This window comes from Myotis lucifugus, unplaced genomic scaffold, assembly GCF_000147115.1.
Source record: "Myotis lucifugus unplaced genomic scaffold, Myoluc2.0 scaffold_74, whole genome shotgun sequence".
Taxonomy (NCBI): domain Eukaryota; kingdom Metazoa; phylum Chordata; class Mammalia; order Chiroptera; family Vespertilionidae; genus Myotis; species Myotis lucifugus.
The window spans coordinates 4181595-4194317 of record NW_005871122.1 but is presented as its reverse complement, the minus strand read 5'-3'; positions in this window follow the sequence as shown (position 1 = coordinate 4194317).

The window sequence follows — 12723 nt, the reverse complement described above, 5'->3', positions numbered from 1 at the left end:
CCATGTGAGTGTCTATTATACTTAGGACTTTGTATAAAGGTCTAGAATTATGATTACTCATTTCTATTTTAAACAACTGAACATGTTAAAATTTCATTCTGTCTCAGGTCAGTGAGATGTCAGATTTGCAAGTATATATAAAAATATGTGTTAAAATAACTGAGTAGTTTTAAATATATTATGACATAGGACCTTAGTCAGCAACAAGTGAGTGAGTGGTAATATGTGGGGAAAAATACAATGTGTTTGATAAACAGAATCAAACTATTCATTAACTACTGAGCTATATTTTCAAAGTCAAAGTTTATAAAAATTGTATGATATTTGAAAAGATTAAATGGAAGCATATAATGTAAATCAGTATTCCTTGTAAAATGTAACACATGAATTAAATGTTTATTAGGACAAGTGTGAAAAGAAAAATAGAAAATGCTTGCTTAAGATCCAATTAGACATAACCGCCAGTATAAAGACCTATCATTCTGTGGGTTTTTATAATGGAATGATGAAGGGGATTGTAATAAGGCTATATATACTTTGGAAATATATATTTGTATTACATAAATAGTATTCATTTGGTAAAAAGAATGTCATAGAAATCAAAAAGCTTAAAGGACTTTCATCAGATTGGTTAAAATAAAATCCACATTATTATTTGTTATAAGTACTAGAAAAAATTATGCAAATTTGCCACGCATGATAAAAGCAATTATATTTCAAACTATCAAAGTTATTTTTCAGCTGGAGTCAAACTGACAAAAAGATCCTGTTAATATGATTGTTTTGAAATTTGATCTTCAAATTACCTTTGCATTTGGCAGCTTTTATACAATACATGATCTGCTCAAAATAATGCAAATGCACTTTTGAACTTGCTTTCTGATTATTTTATTGGATATAATTTAGATTATTTTCCAGGATAATAAAACTCATGATCATTTATTCATAGGAGAAATGTTCATTAGACTCTGACCAGTGCTTTGAGCTCCAGAGTAAAAGGACAATTAGAACACGTAATATTCTCATAGTTGTTGAATCTGGGCCTTTTCCTCGGGTACACAAGAAATATCAAATGTCTGTATTTTAAAAAAATCAGCTATGTTTTGATAAGAAATCTCATGTGGTTGGTTTTGGGAGAAATTCTGAGTCATTTCTTACCAAAGCAGTGCAAAGGCCTGAAATCTACGTATTGCCAAAACACTAGACAGGGTCCTTGACTGTTTTTATCAGTCTACATTGGCGTACTGCCAAAATAGCGCTCATTCTAGCCTATGGAATGACTATAAATTTCTGATTCTGTTCCTTCCGTGTCATCCTGATTCTTTAGTGAGGCTTGGACTCCTACTTCATGGGAGTGATTTCTTAGTCACATCACACAAACCTGTGGCTACATCTTCTTATTACTATAACTGCTAAATGGTGATTATATTATGCAGCTTGCGGCTCCCGAGACAGTTACAGTTCTCTACCCTCAGTCCCCAGGGTTGTTGTTTTACTTGTTTGTTCTGTTTAGTTCCAGTTAACAGGAGTTAACTGTCTCGCTTTCTATTTTCCTCAGAGAAGTTTGCAAGCTAATCTTTTACTCCAGGACATCTAGCACAATGTCTAACAGGTTTAGTTTGAATTATTTGCACCAACCTCTTCTGGAGGAGATGTCCAGAGGCCATGGGGGAAATCACAAAGTAATCACGAACTTGAACCCCTCATATAGGCTTTCATTTTTGAAACAGAGATCATAGCCTGCTGCACTGAATATGAATGAAGCATAGCAAGGAGACCTGCCTCTCTCCTCTAATCATCCCTCACAAACATCTTTGCAAGTTAGAACTTCTGACATAATATTTGTGACAAAATCTGGGGGCTGAAAGAGAGATGAAATACTAGTAGAGTATGTGGAACTTGATTTATTCTTTCCATAGTCTTATGGAACAAACTATTTTATATATTTATATTTATCTTTTTTAATGTATGTATTTTAAAGTATTTTTTATTTTAGTATGTCTTTATTGATTTGAGAGAGAGAGAGACATTGATGTAAGAGAGCAACACTGATTGGCTGCCTCCCACATGCACCCCAACTGGGGATTGGGCCCAAAACCTGGAAATGTGCCCTGACTGGGAATTGAACCAGCAACCTTTTGGTGCACAGGACGATGCTCAACTAACTGAGCCACACTGGCCAGGCTTTATTTATTTATTTATTTATTTATTTATTTATTTATTTATAAAATACAAGGCTTATCCCTTTTGTCCACTTTTAAATTATTCTTATTTTAGTTTTAGGTGTACACCCCAGTGTTTAGACATTACATAACTTACTAAATGATCATCTCAATAAATCTCGCACCATTCTGACACCATACATAGTTATTAAAATATTATTAATTATATTCCCTATGTTGTACCTTACATACCCATGACTCTTCTGTAACAACCTTTTGTACTTCTTAATCCCTTCAATTTTTTCACCCCCCCCCACCAATACCCCCTTTCAACTGACAACCATCAAAATGTTCTATCTATGAGTCTGTTTCTATTCTGCTTATTCATTTATTTTGATTTTTTAGATTCAATTATTGATAGATATGTATTTGTTGCCATTTTATTGTTCATATTTTTTTCTTCTTTTTTTTCTTCTTTTTCTTAAAGAAGACCCCTTAACAATTCATATAATACTGGTTTGATGGTGATGAACTCCTTTAACTTTTTCTTATCTGAGGATCTCTTTATCAGTACTTCAATTCTAAATAATAGCCTTGCTGGTAGAGTAATCTTGGTTGTAGGCCCTTATTTTTCATCACTTTAAATATTTCTTGATAATCCCGTCTGTCCTGCAAAGTTTCTATTGAAAAATCAGCTGACAGTCATATGGGAGCTCCCTTATAGGTAATGAACTGCTTTTCTTTCTTTCTTTTTCTTTTCTTTTTTTTTTAAGAATACTGAATTCTGGATATATATATCTATATTTCAGAGAGAGGAAGGGAAAAGAGTAAGATAGAAATATTAATGATGACAGAGAATCATTGATTGGCTGCCTCCTGCTGGGGATCAAGCCTGCAACCCAGGCATGTGTCCAGACCAGGACTCAAACAGTAACCTTAGCCTTCTGTATGTCTTCCTTTGAATAGTATCTATTTAGGTCCTTTGCCCATTTTTTGATTGGAATGTTTATCTTCCTTTTGTTATATTGTATGAGTTCCCTATAGACTTATGAGATTAAACCCTTCTCGAATATAACATTGGCAAATATGTTCTCCCATGCAGTTGGCTTTCTTGTTTTGTTGATGGGTTTTTTTCTGTGCAAAAGCTATTTATTTTGATGTAGTCCCATTTGTTTATTTTCTTCTTAGTTTCCATTGTCCTAGGAGCTGTATCAGTAAAGATATTGCTATGACATATGTCTGATATTTTGATGCCTATGGATTCTTATAAGATTTGTATGGTTTCCCATCTTATGCTTAAGACCTTTATCCACTTTGAGTTTATTTTTGTGCATGGTGTAAGTTGGTGGTCTAGTTTCATTTTTTTGTATGTATCTATCCAATTTTCCCAACACCATTTATTGAAGAGACTCTCTTGACTCCATTGTATGTTCTTGCCTCCTTTGTCAAATATTAATTGAGCATAATTGCTTGGGTCGATTTCTGGGTTCTCTGTTCTGTTCCGTTTCTCTATATGTCTGTTCTTGTGCCAGTACCAGGCAGTTTTGAGAACAGTGGCTTTGTAATATAGCTTGATATCTGGTATTGTGACCCCACCTATTTTGTTCTTCTTTCTGAGTATTGCTGCAGCTATTCAGGTCCTTCTTTTATTCTATATGAATTTTTGGAGAGTTTGTTCTAGGTCTGTGAAATATTTTGTTGGGATCTTAATGGGGATTGCATTGAACCTATAAATTACTTTGGGTAGTATGGACATTTTAATGATGTTGATTATTCCAATCAATGAATACAGTATATTCTTCCATTTGTTTATGTCTTCTCCCATGTCTTTTTTTAATGTCCTGTAGTTTTCTGAGTACAGGTCTTTTACTTCCTTAGTTAAGTTTATTCCTAGGTATCTTAATTTTTTTGGAGCAATGGTAAATGGTATTTTTTTTAAATTTCTCTTTCTGTGAGTTCATTATTGATATACAAAAAAGCCATAGATTTCTGGGTTTTAATTTTGTATTCTTCTACATTCCCAAATTCATTTATTAAATCTATTAGTTTTTTGATGGAGTCTTTAGGGTTTTCTATGTACAATATCATGTCATCTGAGAATAATGATAGTTTTACTTCTTCTTTTCCAATTTGGATGCTTTTTATTTCTTCTCCTTGTCTGATCGCTATGGCTAGCACTTCCAGTACTATGTTGAACAGGAGTGGTGAAAGTCGGTATCCCTGTCTTGTTCCTGTTCTTAGGGGAAATGGTTTTAGTTTTTGCCCATTGAGTATGATGTTGGCTGTAGGCTTGTCATATAAGGCTTCTATTATGTTGATAACATTTTGTATTTTAACTATGATGTGTCTTGGTGTGGGCCTCTTTGGGTTTGTCTTGTTTGGGACTTTCTATGCTTCCTGGACTTATATGTCTATTTCCTTCACCAAGTTAGAGAAGTTTCTGTCATTTTTTTCAAATATACTTTCAATTCTTGTTTTCGCTCTTCTCCTTCTGACACCCCCATGATACAAATGTTGGTATGCTTGAAGTTGTTCCAGAGGCTCCTTACACTATCCTGACATTTTGGATTCTTTTTTCTTTTTGCTATTCTGAATGATTAATTTTTGTTTCTTTATATTCCAAACTCCTGATTTGATTCTTGGCTTAATCTCATCTAGAGTAAATTCCTTGTAAATTATTCTTCATTTCAGTTGTATCCTTCATTTCTGACTGGTCTTTTTTATGCTGTTGAGGTTTTCATTAAATCCATTGCGCACCTTAATGACGAGTGTTTTGAAATCTGCATCTAGTAATTTCCTTGTGTCCATGTGTTTTTCCTGGAGTTTTCTTTCATTTGTGATGTGTGGATTTTTATTTGTTTGTTTGTTTGTTTGTTTGTTTTGTTGTTGTTTTCTCTTCATTTTGACAGCCTCCCTGTGTTGTGTCTATGTGTTAGGTAGAGCTGCTTTGTCTCCCAGACTTGGTAGAGTGGTCTAACGTAGTAGGCATTATATAGGGTCCAGTGGCACAACCTCCCCAATCACCCAAGCTGGGCACTCAAATTGCACCCCCCATTTGAGCTATGTACATATTCCTGTTTATAATTGATTCTTGAAGGCTGTTGGTTCATCAATGGGAGGGATTTACTCACAGGTGACCAGCTTCGAGGACTGGCTGCAACTACCATGGAAGAATAGCTGTCCATGGGCCCACCCTACAAAGTGGGATTTACTTCAGTGGAATTCTGGTGGCTACTGAGTTTGCCCCTTGAGTATGTCCCTTGTGGAGGTGATTAGATGGAGCTTTGATGTAGTCTGAAGATATCCACTGGGTGAATTAGCTCTATAGCCTCCTGGAAGTATAAGCCAAGGTCCACTGCCACTTGTGTTCTGCCCAGGGTCACCTGCCATGAGGTACAAATAAATCTGCAGATGGCTGCTACTTGTGCTTGGCTTGGAAGTTCCCAAGTATGGTTGAGCTGCAAACCAAGGTTGGCTGCTGCTAGTACCAGGTCTGGGGACACTTTGTGAGAGGTACGAGACATGCTGATGTCAGGTGCTGCTTCTTCGAGAGATTTTAGGAAAATCTGAAACATGCGTCATTAACAGTCGTTCCTATGGGAAAGACATTTGAAACAGCTTGGTAGGCCTGAAATTTGGGTAGTGTTAGGTCTCAAGGAATCACCAGGGCAGGGCAAAGAGTTTTAGCCAGGTCAATGGAGTCTCAGAGATGGAGCCCACCAGCCAGCTTTGTGGGGGGTGATTCATCAAGGAACAAAGGCCTTGGCCAGCACTTCTGTCTGGGAGAAAGGTACTCTTCCCCCAGCTCTCATCTCTATGTCAGATGATTCAGTTGCTCCCCATATGTCCCTGGTTCTTTTCAAGTTGTTTTCCCAGCACTGAGCTCAGAGGGAGTGAGTCCAAGTAAGTTCATTCATGAACCATTTAAGACAAGCATGTCAAACTCACGGCCCACAAGGAATATTTTTGTGGCTCAGCCAATATAACGGTATGTAAGAAACGTTTTAATAAAAATTTTGTAACTTAATTTTTACAGTTTACTCTGATACATAATTATTAATAACAAACTACAATGTTCGCTAATGACTGATTACTATAATCGTGTTGCATTCATTTCCCTTATGCGCCTTACGCGCAAGCGCACCATTTTTGTCCACTAATATTAGCAGCGAATATTTTAGCAGCCAATTACAAAGTCATTAGTCTTGGACTGACGTGCTGGTGTGTGCAACAGGAAATATTTCACTTTTGGAGAACAAGAAAAATAGGTTTATTTGCATTACACTTATTAATTTGTGCAGTTATTCAGTGTCTGGTAAGTTAATGTTCAAGAAAAAATATTAATTTTTATTAAAATGTTCTATTATTTTATCTTAGCCATTATTCATTTATTTCAGCATGTATTCATTGCTACTTTGTATTCAGCATGTCTCTATCAAAATAAACCTACGTTTATATGGAAATTGAAGCTTTTGTTTTTTTGTGGCCCACATAAACTTAAACCTTGTTTATTTGGCCCGTGTTAACCTTTGAGTTTGACATGCTTGCTTTAGGAAGAACTGCCTGAAACTCCAGCAGCCCTCCATCTCTCTAAAACTCAATCCCCACAGGCTTATGCAGCCAGTAGTTATGGTACTTCTCTTCCTGGTACTAGGAGCCTGGGATGAGGGAGGGGGGGTGGGATGGAGGGCTGATGTGGGGCTGGGAGCCCTCACTTCCAAGGGGAACCTCTGCATCCATGATGTCCCTCCCAATTTTTTGTGTGAATGTGAGACCAGCCCATTCTGCATCTCTGTCCCTCCTACCAATCTTTATGTAGTTTCTTTAATTCCCTAGTTATATGACTTTCATTCAATCAGATTTGAGGTGGTTCTAAATGATAGTTGTTCTGTAGTTTAGTTGTAATTGTGATGTCTGGAATAAACTATTTTAAAGGTAACCTTGTGTCTATCTAGAGCAGTGGTTCTCAACCTTCCTAATGCCTCAACCCTTTAATACAGTTCCTCATGTTGTGGTGACCCTCAATTTCATTGTTACAAATTGAACATAATCACAAAAACAATATGTAATTATATATGTGTTTTCCGATAGTCTTAGGCGACCCCTGTGAAAGGGTCGTTTGACCCCCAGAGGAGTCGCGACCCACAGGTTGAGAACTGCTGATCTAGAGAAACGTAAATATTTTCCTGCATTTTTATGATAGCATCACAAATATTATCATGGAAAAATGATTTTTAAATTTTCACAAAGATTAGATATTATTTTTAAATATCTGGGTCTAGGAGATTTGTCTGCTAACTAAGTGGCTATATTTAAGGATGACATTACTATATTACTATATATTACTATATTATTATTTCCAGAAAACATGTTTCTCACATCAGGTATTTTTAATCATTAGTCAGTCAGATAGATCAAAAGACAATAAGCTGGATAATTAAATAATAGTTTATGTTGCTCTCCCTTATAGCTCATCAAAATCCTTTGCTTTTTAGTAACAATATATTATTCATTAAATACTTACTTATGGAATATTCCTTTGCACATGATTCCTAATTAGTTACAGTGAGGGAAATAAAATAGCACAAATACCTGCCATTCTTAGGCTTGTGCTGTAGAAGGGGACATAAGGCATACTAAAATTATAATGTTACAAAATAGGTGATGTGTCATAATAGAACAGAAAGGGCTTCGTAGTGTTCAGAGGAGATAAAAACTTCTAATTTTAAGCACTTTTATGGTTGTTTGTAACAAAATTGAACTTTTAACTGGGGTTTAAAATGAATAAATTTTAAAGACTAAGGGAAAGAAGTGAAACTCCAAATAAAAAAGATAACAAAATGAAAAGTATGGTCATAAAGAAATAATTTAATCTAACTATTGTATTCAGCCTGGAGAATGTCAGAGTGGAAGGGAAGATTGGGTATCTGAGCAGGAACAATCCTATATAATAAAAGCCTAATGTGCTAAGTATCTGGTCTTCCAGTCATCTGTTCAACCAATCAAAGTGTAACATGCTAATGATATGCTAAGGCCACTTAACTGCTTGCTATGACGTGCACTGAACACCAGAGGACAGACACTTCGACCGGTAGGTTAGCTTGCCACTGAGGTCTGGCCGATCGGGACTGAGCAAGATGGGCTGAACATGCCCTGGAGCCCTCCCACGTTCCCTCCCCAGCTGGCCAACCTCCTGCATCCCTCCCCAGCCCTGATCATGCACTGGTGGGGTCCCTCAGCCTGGCCTGCGCCCTCTAGCAATCTGGGATGAGGGACCCCCCCACCCCCCGCGAGTGCACGAGTTTCATGCAACGGGCCTCTAGTATTATGATAATGCCTCAAATAATGAAGAAATGTTTTCTTTTAAAACATTAAATATGTGTTGTTTTATTTTGTTTTGCATTGATGAGTGTGTAGGTGTGTAGGGTCTGATGGAAAGAGAACTAGCATGAGAAAAATGGTAAGAACTATCCACCTCTCCAGCTCCTCAAATGAGTATATTTAGGTGATGCTAATGGTGCAAAAGGAGAAAAGACAATCATCACCAAAAGAGATCTCCACCAGAGTCTACTTTTAAATCTCTGAAATGACCAAAACTCCAAATAATTAAAGCTGATTCTGAGGAGGATATTTATGAGATAGCATCGTTTAAGTAGATATAGTAGTTAGGAGGCACCTGCAGTGGTCTAAGTAACGATAATGCAGGATTAAGATCTGCCACCCGGGAGCAGGCCTAAGCCAGCAGGTCATTATCTCCTGAGGGGTCCCAGACTGTGAGAGGGCACAGAATGGGCTGAGGGACCCCCTCTCCCCCCCAAGTGCACAAATTTTTGTGCACCGGGCCTCTAGTTTAATATAAAAGTAAGAGAGAAAGGGTATGACAGTTGACTCAGAGTTTATGGATTAATAGCAAATTAATGGTGATATTACAAATGACTAGTAATCACAAATACCACCATATGTGAAATACTCTTAATGTTTTTGTTTATCATATAAATGTGAGCTAACTGTGATATTAGGCACAAATAATAAATATCATAAATAAATGTCCCCCAGTTTCTGTCATAAAACAAAACTTTAGCTACTAAGTCCAGGAGCATTTTGAACAGTGTTCTCTGTGTTTCTTTTTCAATCCCTGTGCTGAGTTCTCTTTTGGTCATTCTGACCTTATTTACTGTACTGTGAAGGCAGCCATCTGAGCGGGTTGCAGGGAAGGAGCTTTATTTTAAACTCTCCATCTGGGGGAGTCTCACAATTACACAATAGATCTCATTGAGAGAGGTACACGATGACACACCCTAAGAAACCGCTTTCTTAACATTCCCTGAGGAGAGTCTTTTCTTCACGTTCTCAGAAACCCTTCTATTGCCCGGCATTAGAGGCATGTAGGCATAAAGAATTGTTAAAATATGTAAAGGAAAACTTTTGACAAAAAAATAAACCCTCAGCACTTTTTTCAACAGCTTCTGAAAGTAATTTTATTTCGTTGTAAAAATGTATTTTGTTGACATAAATATAGTATAGTATACAATGGGATCCTGTATTAAAGCATATAGTTTGCATAAACATAAATATCAGACTGGCACTGAAAAATAATTTAAGGATATAAAGTCAGAAATAATACATGTATTTGTATACTGGTAAATACTAGGCTACAAAACCCTGTATAAGCTAATACTGTAATATATTTGAGTAATGATGCTAACCAGAAAGCAAGACATAATATACAATAAATTTGAATGCATTTCTGCACAGTACATGCAGACAAGGTAAATATGAGTAAACATTCATACAAAGCAAACTGAAAAATATAATAAATTTTAATGAATTCCTACATAGTACATGTAGACAAGCAAATATTTCATTAAAAAAATTTCCAGTGCATAAAAATATAATGTATTTGAAGGAATTATAATGGCATGCCCATGCATTCAGTAAAAGTATATGTTACTAAATATTAGTTTACTACAAACAGGAGGAAGTATTCTTTAAAATAAAATTTTAATCTTATTTTATCTAAGAGTTTATTTTTATGATTATTTTTTCACTCATTGAAAAAATAAACTATAATGACTTTCTACTCCAGCTCTCCTATCTTACACATTGGGAAATTGAATCACAATGGCTAAATTTCAATCTTTTTTTTTTAAATCTAAGAAAGCATGTCAGCAAAGCCAAGCCACCATATCATTAAGGTCTAAAACCACATTTGTACACTAGCCATTTTACTCAAAGAATTTTTATAACAGGAGGGAATTCTGGCCCCCACTTGATGGGTCTTACAGAATACAGACAACCTTTTTTTCAGAACAACTCCTCTCCCTCAAACTTCTTCATTCAGTGTCCAGAATTGAGGTACTGGGGCATGGGGAGTATGTCTGATTAACCAGACTCAGCATAGCAATTTGTATTTGTATTAAATATCCATTTGATGTAGCATATTTTCTCTCTTTTTTTTGTCCTGGGTAGAAGGAGATTGCATTTCCATAATTGAAAATTATATACTTACAATTATGATTTAGTTTTTGACTCATATTTTTAAACTCTTCAAATGTGTCAACCAAATATGTAATGGCCTCGATGCACTTAGAAGGAATTATACCTTCCTGTCTTCTTCATGTGTACTAGCAAACTCAGTGTATCTTTATACTTGCACCTCTGTATTACTTATATGATAATGGACTAAAACCCTTAGAACTGCACATAGGACTATACCATCTGTGCTATTCCTGTTTTTGGAGACACATAGAATGGTAAGGAACCACCAAGACAGGGAATCTACGTCAGATCAGAGGAATATACATTCCATCAATGTGGGTGAGTTTATTTCATTAATTTGGGTGCACTCTTTGTCCCACCCTCTGTATTTTTGTGTAACACTTGTCTAACACAAGATTCTCGAACAGCAGTCACTTCATCACTAACATTATCATTCAATTTGCACAAGCATGTATCCACTTCTATCTTTTTCACATTTCTCTGTTTGCTGTACAATTAATATATCTTATTGGTTTCTGCATCTTCCTCATTCAGATTGTCACTATTAGAAGAGATCCTAAAATCCCTCTATGTCAACAGCATCCACCAAATAAACTGAATGCCCTCTTCATTCCCTGGGATTGTTAGTAGTGACATTGAGTAAATGTCACATACTAAGCTAGGTACACATAATAAGCTCTACCATATTAAAACTCCCCCCATGCTGAGCTTTCTACCTCATAATCTTGTTTGTAGGCAGTGCACCTGTCACAGTAGTGGCCTGTCACCTACAAACATAGAGACTTAGCTCTGCCATGTTCTTAGATCTGGCAGAGCACTAAACCATCAGTATATCCATAAAAACTACCTGGGTAAATATTTATACTGAAAAAAAATTTAACTTTCCTGCTTTAAACATCAATCACAGAAAATAGAGTCCTGTTAGTTATTCTTCTCATGGTATGGCTTGATATTTCACTAAGAATGTCCCAAGAGTGTGAAAAAGTTTTAGAATATTGATATTACTATTAATTTCAAAATGTGTTTCATATGGTAGGTATATTAAAATATTTGCTGTTTATTTAGTTCAAAACATATACATTAATTAAATTTACTTCACTAGCCATGCCAGGTTAATATTAAAATACACCTTATACTGTGAGAAAGTAATACAATCTTACATATGATTCTTCTTAACTTATTCCTAGGAAGAATTGAGTAAACTGTTAGTGCTGATTCACAGGGGCTAAGGGTAGGATATGCAGAGACTGCCAAGTTATTCTGACAGATTTTTTAAAATAGAATAATATTCAACAGGTTTATAATGAGCACCTGCTATATGCATGACACTGGATTAAATATTGTAGGAATATAGAGGGGAAATGGTACTCATATTATAGTCATTATAATTATGCTAAGGCTATAAAAATTAAACATCTGTAAAAAATAAGAAAGGATGAGATAAATGGCTGGTTACAGGACCTTTATAGGAAAGCAAGTTTTGAATTAGTTTCTATTTTAAAGAATGGAGAGAAATTTTCAGAGATGTGAAATAATGCATTTTATTTAGAGCAATAACACGAGGAAGGGCATTCTAGCACATACTAAGTTGTAGAAGACAGATTTATATAAAAGCATATTTTCCCATAGGTATGCTTTGATATAATATTCACTAAAGATAATTATTTTTGTAAGTTTAGCTCTCTCTTCTTTGATAGCAATATATGCTAATATTTTTTCTATTCTTACATACTGCATTAATATTTTATTGATCACTTCAAAAGAAGTAAAAGTAGCACCTTCTTAATGAGAAATAAGGCTAAATTTTACTTATTAAATAACAATGCAAGCTAAGAAAACCAATAAATAATGTGCATACCTTTATATGTGAAGAAAGCCAATTGACTGTGGAAGGGTTGGAGGAGAAATTTATATCCTATATTTTGGTAGGGAAAATGTATAAATAATGAAGATATCAAAATTGTTAAAATATTTTGCTTACCTTGGTACAGTCATCAATTCAGATGGAGACTGCATCGAAGAAATCAAGACAAGGCTGAGACTTGGATGATCAGCAGTAGAA